Genomic DNA, 11500 nt, shown 5'->3' on the forward strand with positions numbered 1-11500 from the left:
TTCCCCTCCTTCCCTTCTCTCCCCCTCCTTCCCTCCTCTCCCCTCCTCTCCCCTCCCTTCCCCTCCCTCCCTCCTCTCCCCTCCCTTCCCTCCTCTCCTCCTCTCTCCCTCCTCTTCCCTCCCTTCCCTCCCTCTTCCCTCCCTTCCCTCCTCCTCCCTTCCCTCCTTCCCCTTCCTCTTCCTCCCTTCCCTCCCTCTTCCCTCCTTCCTCCCCTCCTTCCTCCTTCCCTCCTTCCCCCTCTTCCTCCCTTCCCCCCTCCCTCTTCCTCCCTTCCCTCCCCTTCCCTCCTCCCTCCCTTCCCTCCTCTTCCCTCCCTTCCCTCCTCCCCTCCCTTCCTCCTCCCTTCCCTCCTCTCCCTCCCCCCTCCTCTCCCCTCCCCTCTCCCCTCCCTTCCCTCCTCTTCCTCCTTCCCTCCCTCCTCCCTCCCTCCTCCTCCTTCCTCCCTTCTCCCTCCCTTCCCTCCCTTCCCTCCCTCCCTTCCCCTCCTCTTCCCTCCTTCCCTCTTCCAACACTGGTACCTCAAAAGTTCAAAAGGGCTTGTGACTGAGTGAGCCATGATTAAGCTGGAGGTAGATCCCAGCCTTGGAGGAGTCTGGTTTTTTAAAGTCTTGCTACAAACTGCATTCCTGACTTATTTATTTTGTTTTAATATTTTCATATATTTTTTCCAGTAGAAATTGATTATTTTTTTATGTGTTAAAGCAAAACCTGAGAGTCTCCTTTTAATTTATACTTTCCCATAATTTTAGCTATGGCTCAAATATTTCTTACAGTAGTATAATATGCTGAAAAAATGTCCCTTCTATATATTTTTATGTATATTTTTCTTTTATTGTTGATATTATAGTATAATTATGTCATTTCCCTCCTCCCTTTCCTCCCTTCAAATCTTTCCCTAGAACTCTCTTTGCTCCCTTTGAAATGGCCTCTTTTTGCATTAATTGTCATTACATGCGATTATGTATATACATAGTCTTAATTTCAACCTGTTCAGTCTGCGTAATGTTTCCAGGCCTGGCCATTTGGATAATTGGATAATTGCCATGCTCTTCCCAGGGAGGACCATCTCTCCTGCTCTCAGCGCTCCTTAGCTGCCTGTCGTCCCTTGCTGACGGTTGAGGTCTCATGGGCTTTCTCCTGTCCACTTTGGCTTGTCTGTTCACCCAGTCACACTGGTGAGACTTGATGGGTGAAGCGTCCGACATCACTAGGAGCCTTCCTGATCAGTAACACCAGTTTAAGGGTCTTTATTTTAAAGAGACAATATGTTTTACTTTATTTCCTTGTTAACTTTATTATCACACGCATGCACTGTGTGTGTGTGTGTGTGTGTGTGTGTGTGTGTGTGTCAGGGCTTTGTGAAGGGACTGATACCAACTGTATCCAGCACAGACTGTACTATAGACTACATACACCCTTGGAAGAACCGAAGGGGCTTTAGGTGAGTGGCTGGTTTTCAACATGATAAAATTGCCTCAAAGGCCTTAGAGGATTTGTCCTTCCCTAGGGTGACATTTTTCTGTCATACTCTAAGCTGCTGAGGGATCTGGGTCCCTGAGGAGTTGGCCACTGCTGCTTGAGCAAGGTAAGTGACCAGTATTTGCAAAGTCAGTGCCTGGAGAGCCCCACCCCCACTGCCTTCTCCCCTGCCTCCCCCTCTCTGTTTTTCTTTCCCCCCATCTGTTATATATCAGGGTGCTGTAGTAGAGCTTGGAACCTCCTCCTCCCCTGCTTCTTTCTCCTACTTTTCACCCAAGGCCCACAAACACAGGAAAGGATTGTTTTTCTTTGAAAGTGCCTCTACAGAGCATCTGCTTCTCTGGGGATGGGGAGAAGGCATCTCCATTCACTGCGGAATAACTCTCTAATAGCATTTTGGTTATGAGACTCATAAATTCCCACACCACCTTCTGGAGTAGAGTGGTTTATGACTTCAAGCTTCTAAATATTTTACATAGTTAAAATGTTTTCAATGTTCTCATGCAGGCTGGCTTTGTAAATCTCAGATGATTATCTCCTAGAGAGGTTTTTGTTGTTGTTGTTCTTTTTGTGGAAGCCTCAGAAAATACCTTCCTGGACTTGGGGTTGGAGACCCATGGCTCTTTTGGCAGATACATTCTTCCCAACCTTGTGATGTAAGAGGCACAGCCAGTAGCGATGGGCGGAAAGTTTAGCCAAGGCCCCAGAGCCTCTGAGCCCCTCTGCTTCTCTTGGGTCTTCACCAGGGCTTTCTTAGACATTACAGCGGGTTTGGAATTAGTGGATGGTCCAGAAGGCACACTGTGAAAAGGAGCCAGGTGGCAGATGAGGTGGACTCGCGGTGACAATAGAAGCAGGAGTCTAGAAGTACAGGACAAGCTTGAACCACTGACTTCAGGGTACTGTTGAGCACATGACCCTGGGAGGGTAGACAAGAAGGAGGTGCCTGTTTGCACTGCATATACACGCAGGACCTCCTCTGCTTTCTGTGTGTCTCCTGAACATGTTATTGTGTGATATTCATGTGTGCACATGTGTGTGGAGGCTAGAGGTTGCCCTTGGGGGGGGGTGTCACTGTTCCTTGGGTGTCCTACTTTTTGTAGGGGATACAGGGTCTTTTATAAGCCTTAACTTGAGTAGTTTAGGGTGGAGAACCAGTGAACCCCAGGGATCTGCCTGTTTCCATCTCCCCAGAACTGAGATGACAAACACCTAACCACCATGTCCTCGGTTCCCCTCTCTCCCGATTCCTGAGACGAGCTCAGGTCTTCCTCACGCTTGTGAGGAGGCGAGTGTTTTACCAACGACCTCCCAAGCCCCTGCCTCAGATTCTTGGGCTAAAGAAAATAGGTTATCAGCTCAACCGCAGCCTTCGGCAAGATGGCGGGCCCCTTTAAGGATGGGCGAGCATCCCACTCTGACATCTAGCGTGATCCTGAGTTGGGATTTAAACAGTCATATTCCCTGGCTTTTGAATGCTCGGGATTACCTATTGCGATGGTTGGCACTTCAGCTAACACTTGGCTTTAAATTCCTTTGTTTATGCTCACACCCTCCTAGTTTAAACCTCCCTGGAGCTGTCCCTTCCTTAGCAGGGTTTCCACAAACACCGGAGGAAGACCAGCTTGGTGCCTAACGTCCTGCATTCATTTATCTAAGGCGGCGATGAGGCACCACCTGACTGACCTTGGCTCTGAAACGTGGGCTTCTGAAAACAGAGCGCCAGATTCAGTAGCCGATATTAGCCACACCTCTCCAAGCCCGAGTCCCCCGACATCTACTCGTTTCTTCTTTTTCTAAAAGGTCTAGTAAGTATGCACAGGTGAAGGACAGGAAGCTCATGCCCGAGAGAGCAAAAGTCTCTCACTGGCAGAAATTGTCCCTTGCTATCCAAAGTTACACCACTGGGGGGAAAAAACCATAGGTCAGCTCAGCTCAGTGGTCTTAGAATTGTAAGAATCTGGGTTTGAGCTCTTAAGTATACCCGTCCCTGGCCATGTGACGTTGAGAAAGCTGTTGTACTCGTATAATTTTCCGGACAAGTATGGAGAAGGAGTGTTACAGTTTCCATCTAAAATGAAGAAAAGTAAGGGCTGAGGCTGTACCTCCATGAAAGGGCTCGGTGCTCAGAACTGCGAAAGAATAAATGCTATTCAGTACAAACAAAATGGAGGACCAACTAGCAAGATTGCCCAGTGGGGAAAGACACCCACTGCCCCACAACCCAGGTTTGATTCTGGGGACCCACATGGAGGAAATTGAAAACCAACTCCCCCAGGTTGCCCTCTGACCTCCACCTGCATGCACACCCCTTCCCCCAAAAGTAATACGTAAATAACTATAAATTAGAAATAAATACAATAACAGAAAACGAGACTTGCAGAAGCCATGGGAGAGAAATTCTTAGCACAGTGGCATCTCGTTTGGGAGGGAGTACATGTTTGGTGTACAGTAGAGACTCCATGATAGGGTTGCAGCCACGACCATCCACGCAAGGGAATCTAAGCGCCGTTAGAGTTTACTACGTCTCAGTGGCAGCATTGACGGTAAGAAGTGTTTATGGAGCCTTTTTAAATGTCCACAGTACTTTCAACTGCTCTCTAGAAGGTAATGCTCACTCAAAGAGCTGCTCCAGGAGACGCAGGTCATGGGTTCCTTACAGTTGATTTTGTTTTTTCCTCCTCCCGTTTTGAGGAAAAGGGCTGGCTGTCTCTACAAACAACCATGCTTCTCTCACAGCATTGCTACAAAGACTCGAGAGAGCGCTGACTCTGTCTTCTTCACCTACAGTCTGCAGCTGACCCCTGCCCCAAACCCAGAGAGCAGTGTGCACGCTATTACCGAGTTATCTTGTGCAGAGGGGTGGGGGGGGTGGGGGGGGCCTGGTCTCAGACTTCTAAGAGAGGTTTTGTCCATAAAGCTTGGTTTCGTTCTCCTGACTCTGGGCAATTCATCATGCTGCCATGTATGTTTTGCTTTCTGAATGGTAACCTCCCTGCAAAGATGTAGCCACAGTGAGTCTGTAAGGATAGTCGTATTTGGATAAAGGGTCTTTCAGATCTAAGTTACAAATATCACGGTGACATAATTATTCTGGTAATCCCTAAATCCAGCCATAAGTAGTGTTGCATGAGGCAGAAGAGAAGGTGTAGAGACACAGAGGAGAAGGCCGTGTAGACAGAGAGGTGGAGACTACAGTGTTACAATCACAGTTGAGAGCTTGGCGTCACCAGTGTTGGAAGAGCAGCAAAAGATCCTGCCTTGGAGCCTTTGGAAGTATTAACGTGCTGACAATTGTGACTTGGGAATTTTGTTCTCCAGAGCTCACACACACAGACACACACACACACACACACACACACACACACACACACACACACCACATATAGACACATAGGCACTTGCTATACATGTAGACACACACACATCTGTCAATAAAAATGACAACACAGGACAACTGGGGGAAAGGGAAATAATGCAGTGTTCATGTGCACAGAGAGGCCATGTGTTCCCTCCTTGGGAGGGAAACCACTGGAACTAACGTGTCCCCACAGCTCTTTCTCTGTCTCTCTAAAGGCTGGAGAGTGGCTGGTGGCTTCATTCAGTTGCTTGGAGCGTTCCCCGATTTGTATTCCCTCCACACACATCTCCCCATCACAGAGGGACTTGCAAAGCAAAGCTTGACATTTTCCAGCTCTTGAGTCTGTGCCCAGAATCAACAACCCTCACCAAAAAGAACGAACAAATCCCCAAGACCTCAGAGCAGAATTCCTCCAGCTAGCCGCCCGGCCGGCTATGGCTTCCCCTTCCCTCCCCTGAAGCTGGTGCCAATCTCCCAAGGCTCCAATCTTGACTAAAGTGGTCCCAGAGCAGAATGGTAAATGCCACTATCCCTTCATACCCACAGCTTCTGCGTCCTCAGACTGAGCCAGCCACACAACAAAGATAGTTAAAACATTCACCTGAGCTGAATGTATACAAGCCTTTTTCTTGTTATCAGGCCCTAAACCAGACAGCACAGCACCTGTTCTTGTAGCCATTTATGTTGTATTAGAAACTACAGTAATCCAGAGCTGAATGAAAGTAGATGGGCTAGGCTGGGTGTGGTGGGGATGCCTGCAATTCCAACAATTGCGTGGCTGAGGAGGAGGAACGCAGTGTCTTAGTGGTCAGCTTCTACTGTGTAACGGATCCTGTCAAAAAAAAAAAAAAAAAAAAAAAAAAAACACTTTCCTGAAAAACCGAACAAATCAACAACAAATAAAAACCAAGTCCATAGGAGGGTTTAGATCACCAGTGAGTCGTGTTTTATTTCCCTGGGGTCCAGCTCTGTCTGTCCCTATTGTTCATGATGGCAAGATTCGTGCAAGGGAACGATTTGCTTGCTGGCCTCACTTTTTCCCACTATGGCTTACTTGAGACCCACATGAATTCACAAAGGCCTCATATCCATGGGTAGGTTCCCATAATGCACAGCTGGGGTCACTTGTGTGTGGCATCAGCTGGGTGTGGTGCAGGGGAGTGCAGAACCAAGTGCTCCCATCTCTATGCCCCCCCCCCCATCCCCCACCTTTGTAGCCCTGTCCAACCCCACTGACTGTCCTTTTAGATCCTCATAGTCAGTCTCCCTTAGGTTTATGAAGTCTAGAGTGAGCCGATAACGCCCTGTGACTTCTGTTCCCAGAGAGCTCGGCACCTGTCTCTGCCCAGGTTTTCCAGAAACCCAGGAGTGACCTCATTCTTGAAGAAGCTCCTGGAAGTCCTCTTGCCCACTTTTAGGCATGTCCTCTTTGTCCCAATGGAAGAGGGGACACTCGGACCCTCCAGACTACCAGAGATTTACATTTGGACCTTTATTTCTTTTATTATTTTTCTTTCTTTTTTAAATTTTATTTTTCTTGGATATTTTATGTATTGACGTTTCAAGTGTTATTCCCCTTCCACCCTTGCCCATACCCCTCCCCCTCACTCTCCTTCTATGAGGATGCTTCCACTCCCACAGACCCATTCCCACCTCAACCCTAGCATTCCCCTACACTGGGGAAATGAACCTTCACAGGACCAATGGCTTTTCCTCCTATTGGTGCCGGATAATGCCCTCCTCTGCTATGTATGCGGCTGGAGTCATGGGTCCCTCCATGTATACTCATTGGTTGGTGGTTTAGTCCCTGGGAACTCTTACTGTCACTCTATGTGAATACCCTGCAGGCAGCGTTAGCCATGGGTCACACAGGTGCTTTGGGGCTTCTCTAGAGTCCTCTGCAGATGGCGAGGCACCTTCCATAAAGTGTGCTGTACTGTCCGAAGAGGACTCACTCACTGCACGTGCCTCGGGAGTTCTCAAGTTCTTCATCCCTTATCTACTCCTTGTTCTATAACCTCTTTAAGCATTTGCTCCCTGATACTAGTTCGGTCTTCAGCATATCATGGTAAGTGTGCCTGAGGGAGTACCTGAGTTACAGACCTAGGGCTTGTGTAAACCTTGTGAATGCTACCAGGTCTGTATCAGTTTTACCTTCATCCACTCAGGCAGGGGGCTGACTTCTGAGGAGAAGGACTTAGAAAGGATCAGATCTTTGGCAAGAGGAAGAAAGGTGAGCTGTCTTTCTACCAGTGAAGTGGGACCCATGCGCTCTTCTAATGAACATGTTAGGGGCACACTAAGGAGCTCTATTCTAGCAGGATCCCCTCGCTGTCAGGTCCATATGAGGTAGAGCTTACTCTCCTAGTAACAATATTTTGACTCCAGGCAAATGTCTAGGATTGAGTTCACCTTTCCTTTCAATAACAAAAGAATCTGGGAAATTCAGCCTAAAGGAGGCGTGACTTCTGTCAGCTCACAGTTTCAGACTGTGGCTGCATGACTCCATTGCTTTGAGCTTGAGATGAGGCAGAGAAAAGGTAGAAAATCACAGGTGCTCTCCCCAGAATGAATTTGAAGAAGATCTATCTATCTATCTATCTATCTATCTATGTATCTATCTATCTATCTATCTATCTAATCTATAGATGTTGATATAAATATAGATAGAAATATATATATCTTGAAGAAGATATATAATACAAATATAACACACACATATACACTTGAAAAAGACAGACAGACAGACAGACAGACAGACAGATAGATGCATGCATGCCTCTGGAGAACTACTCCTTCCCACCAAGCCTCACCTCCTTTGATTTGTGACCTCACCAATTAGTTAATACATTGGTGAAGTTAGAGACTGCTTGGTCCAATCATGTCAGGAACCAATCAGCTAGGTACCAACCCTTTAAATCTTGAGCCTACGGAAGACATTTTGATCTCAAGCATAATGAGTCTAGTCTTAATTTGGTCAGATTGCAACTTCAAGGTGGATGGCACCACGTTCAAGTAATTTCTTCCTGATTTCCAACAGAGGAGCATTGCTCTATCCCACCTACGAGGGAAACCATGAGGGAAGGAAAGTGAGAAGAGCAAGGGCTTGAAGCAGATGAGTTCCAGCCATTCTTGGCAGGGCCAAGGAACACATGTCCCTGGGGAGCAATCGGTTGCATTTAAGCAGAGTGCAGCATGCAGATGAGACACTAGGGGGAGAACTGGGGGCAAGGGGAGAAAGGACGTGACCAAGCCACTGTGTCCCTATCTGTTGGTCCTGCCAAAGAATCTGAGGCTTATTCTTAAGGCCATGAGAAGGATGATAGCATTTAAGGCTGGCAATTAACAGCGTCAGCTCAATGTTTTAGAACAAGGGCTCTGATTGCTTCCCAGAGCAAAGATGTAATGGGTCCAGACACGCTCCAAGCAAGGCGATCAGGTAGGAGGCTATGGCTGAAGTCCAGGGAGAGTTGATGAGCTTGGACTGAGGACAAGAGTGGGCGGCCTTAGAGAGGCAGGAGATGAGTCAGCCAGGGGCTTCTGTGGAAGCCGGAGGTAGGAGAGAGAGGAGTCTGGCTTGAACCAATGGGTGGTGGCATCGCCTGACTTGCAGGAACACAAGAGGGGCACGGCCCGTTCACGCTGTCATGGAAGGTTATGGTTTCCCCTATCCTTGGAGAGGAAAACCTCTCTGGCCTTGGTTTCTCTAGGGAGCAGCATGCTTGTGAGATAGTTCTCAAGACCTGTTGTCCCTTCTTTCTTAGAGTCCAGTGGCTACACCTACCTGGGAACCTAACATCACAGTATTGCAGGGTGGCTTCATATCTTGTCATGTTCCAAGGGTAAAACAGTTCCTATAAGCTGTGGCTTCTATGCAGTTTGAAACATAAAGTAAAATTTACATGTTTCCACCTTGATTTTGTCCTTATTTGATGTGCTGCTTGAGGATTTTAACCCAACAAATATCTCATTGTAGTGGACCAATATGGGCCTTGCTTAGTTTTTCTTTCTTCTTTGTTCTCTTTGCCTGTTTAGAACACCTAAAGTTTAATGATCTAACACACCAATGCAAATACCACGAATGACAGAGCTGGCTAAGTAGCAATTCCTTTCCAACAGGATGGGAAAACGTATTTCCCAAATATCACTGTGATTAGGCTGAGGACACGTGACTTGGCTAGAAAAGATGGCAAGTGACTTCTAGGCCCAGCACGAAGCCCTTTGCTCAATGACTAATGCTCTCTCTTCTCCTCCTGGGGTAGCACTGAAAGCCATGTGTGAAAGATGGTGAGCAGGTAGTAAGCCCAAGGCATCTCAGGCTATGGAGCTGAGGGTTATTTATGGAGGGCTCATTATCCAAACTAAATACTTGGTTAGCAGTAAGGCTCTCTGCTACTGGCTTTCAACACTGGTGCTCACTGGCTATGCCCTGGCATTGTCATGAGAAGTCAGACAACATAATTGTCTATGGTAAGCTTATCTGCTGCTCATCACAGTGTCTGAAAACAGACTATGATATTTGATTGGGTGTATGTCTATATATACATATATACATATGTATGCATATATACTTATACACTATATATATATACATATATATATATATATACACACACACACTTTCATGAATAAGCCTTGAAACATTTGCTGAGAAACACATCCTTTGTATGAAAGTCATATTTTCTAAATTCTAGTCAAGAAAAATGAAGTAGACTTGGGTATGGTGGCTCATGCATTTGGGAGGCCGAGGCAGGAAGCTTACCATATGTGTGGGCCACACAGTGAGATGCTGTCTCAAAAGAAAAATATAAAATAGGAGAGGAGGAATGATGAGAGAAAAGAAGAAGAAGAAGAAGAAGAAGAAGAAGAAGAAGAAGAAGAAGAAGAAGAAGAGAGAGAGAGAGAGAGAGAGATGGTATATGAAGACAGAATTCTTCATGCTTCTAACCATGCTTGTTTGATTGAATTAGAGGATAATGGTGATGTTTCATGGACAGTGTCCTCAGGCTACCCCCACTCCCATCTCAATGCTTGTCTCCGAGGAGAGCACCTTTTGTTGTACCTCGAGTTCATTGCCATCTCCAAGGGGACAGCTAAGTATTTTCCCTCTCCAGATCAAGAGCCACTGTGTGGGCGGTGGGCATTCAGACCTCAGGATGCCTTTGAGGGGAGAAGGAGCTCTGGAGAAAGCTGACCCACTGTGCATGGCAACAAGAACAGAAGGGGAGGAGGCTCACGATGTCCTCCCTGAGAGGCTTTCATTCTGCTGAGCTGCAGAATGTAGGGAGGCGAGCCAATGTCTGGGAGGAGCCGCCATAGCCACAGAAAGTAAAAAACAATCAGGGGTATCAGGACTCTTTTTAAAAATGTCACTCAGTTATCCAAATACGCTATGTCAGTTTGTGACCCACAGTTCTGAAGCAGGTAGAAATGGCGTTGAGTGACGTGAAGAGGCTGGGCAGATTGACACAGAAACAGGAGGAGGGAAAGGCAACGGTGTTCCCTTCGCCACCACACCACACAAACCCACAAAGCTATACCCGATGTTCTTTATGTTTTATCTTCAACTATATGTTGGGGGGGGGTCTGCACACCTACACGGATATGAGCAGTTGCCTGAGGTTGATATTGGTGTGTCTTCCTCAAATGCTTCTCCCCACCTTGGTTTTTGAGACAGGATCTGTCACTGAACCTGAAGCAACTGGCTGGCCAGTGAGCCCCAAGGATCTCTGTCCTCACTGAGCTGGCGTCACAGGTACCTGGTGTTGTGCCTGGCTTTTTATGTAGGTTTCAGGGACGCCAGGTTCTCTCACTAAGCCATCTTTCCAGCCCCTTATATAACTCCTGTTTCAATCTGAGAACATGTTATTTGATTCCCCGCCAAATTGTCCCATTTTCTACCTCAGATCTGGAAACCAGGGTGATCTAGGCAAGTCCTTTTTCCTTGTTTTCTGATGGAAACTTCAGGCTAAGCACACACAGTGATGCATTCCTCCCTCAACCTGTTATCTCCAGTGAGCTCTGACGTGCTTTTCTTCTAACCCTAAGGCCATGCTTTCTTTGTATGGGTTTAAACTTCTCACACTACCATGATTCATTTGCTTTTTGTTCCTGACACCCTCCTACACATCTGGGTTCATATTCTCCATACCAGATAGGATTTAGCTAGGGCCAGTGAGGGCTGCCTTAGCTAGGACCTGTTATGTTGTTTTGTTTTGTTTTTTTTTCTTTTCAGGTTTTTTTGTTTGTTTGTTTTTTGTTTTTTGTTTTCCTGGTGATGGTCCCTCTGCTACTTCCTTGATTTTGGCTGCCTCCAACTGAGGATGTCTAGGAACAAAGAAAGCTGAGCGCTGTCCTGATGGGACTGAGCATGGGTAAAATATATGTGGAAGGAAATCAGACACTACCTAGATGTAGATTTGCATCACTGTAATGAAATACCCGAGACAGGCAACTTCATAAGCACACGTGGTTTATTTAAGTTGCTTAGAGCTGTGAAAGTCTAAGGACCCCTTTCTCATGATATACGGCCTTCATGGTGGTAAAGCCCCAAAGTCATGCATATATCTATCACACGGCGAGGAGGCAGGGAACATACAAGTCTGTCTCCTTCCAAGAAAGCCACCAGAATTCAGTCATGGGGGCTCCACATGACGAGT

The sequence above is a fragment of the Rattus rattus genome, chromosome 14 (genome assembly GCF_011064425.1).
Source record: "Rattus rattus isolate New Zealand chromosome 14, Rrattus_CSIRO_v1, whole genome shotgun sequence".
Taxonomy (NCBI): Eukaryota; Metazoa; Chordata; class Mammalia; order Rodentia; family Muridae; genus Rattus; species Rattus rattus.